The sequence below is a fragment of the Mustela lutreola genome, chromosome 4 (genome assembly GCF_030435805.1).
Source record: "Mustela lutreola isolate mMusLut2 chromosome 4, mMusLut2.pri, whole genome shotgun sequence".
NCBI classification, from domain to species: Eukaryota; Metazoa; Chordata; class Mammalia; order Carnivora; family Mustelidae; genus Mustela; species Mustela lutreola.
This window is the reverse complement of record NC_081293.1, coordinates 46756052-46757225: the sequence shown is the minus strand read 5'-3', so window position 1 is coordinate 46757225 and position 1174 is coordinate 46756052. Positions and strand designations below refer to the sequence as shown.

Here is a 1174-nt window from a genome sequence, read left to right as displayed (position 1 = left end):
ATTGCTAGCAAATATGTCTAACCTTTGTCTCCAAGGGAAGACATTGCCTGTATTCTCCTGACTAGGAAACAGATCTGTTCTCTGACCCAAAGAGAGGCACTCTCTGTAGCTTACAAATAAAAGATGATCCTAGATATGTAGATAAATTATGGAGAATTTTCTTTTAACAGAAAATATAACTTGTCTTATAGATATAAGTAGGATTTCTACCCCCCAGAAATTGTAGTGCTTTTTTAATAAGAAAATGTCCAAGGTTATCATTGTGGCAAGGGTTGTGGCTGTGCAGGGGTCTACAAAGTGGGTTTTCCTTAAAAAGGCTGATTTGATTATAAAATTCACTTATTGCTTCGGCAGCGAGGAAGATGGCGTCAACCATGCTGGTGCTCATCTTTCCACCCTGGCCCGCCGCCCGGGGACTCCTCTGGAGCTGTTGGAAACTGCTACAGTGGAAACTTCAGCAGACAGGGCCAGGTTTACCCAGTCCTCTGTGGGAAGTGGCATTAGCAGTCCAAGGTCCAGCTGTATTTACAGAACCAGCAAATGATACCAATGGAAGTAAGGAGATTCCCAGGCTTTCAGATAGTATCTTTTGGATGGCAGCTCCGAAAAACAGACTCAGCATTGAAGTTAACCGCTGTAGGAGAAGAAACCCTCAGAAAATTATTAAAGAACAATATTGATGTTTGTCCTGAATGTGGTCACCTGAAATTGAAACACATCCTTTGTGGCTATCGCTATGAGAAGGTGTGCAAGGAGACTGCAGAAATCAGAAGACAGATGGGGAAACAAGAAGGGGGCCCTTTTAAGGCTCCTTCTGTCGAGACTGTGGTGCTGTACACAGGAGAGGTACCATCTGAACAAGATTGTGGTAAGAGAATCAGTGAACGAAACAGGAAGTGACCGTCCTGGTTCACCCAGAATTAAGACCAAAGGTGTTGGAAGAGGATAACTTCACATAAAACATTTGTCCTGAAAGAGAGGAAAATTCTTTGTTTTCACATTAGTTTACACTTGTTTTAAATTACCAGTCTAGTTTAAAACGTTCTCTCAAAGCAGTTTTGTGTGGGCAATTTGAAGAAAATACCAGGAGTAAACTCTGAAAATATTTGTTTATACAGAGGCACAATGGACTAACATGTCTGTTTCTGTTATACTATAAGATTTTAAGTAAACG

The 1174-nt window shown here is 41.1% G+C and overlaps 1 pseudogene; it reads left to right on the top strand.

The window, feature by feature from the left end:
- Nucleotides 1-362: 362 nt before the first annotated feature.
- LOC131830320 (large ribosomal subunit protein bL32m-like) lies at nucleotides 363-924 on the top strand (annotated as a pseudogene).
- The last annotated feature ends 250 nt before the right edge of the window (nucleotides 925-1174 follow it).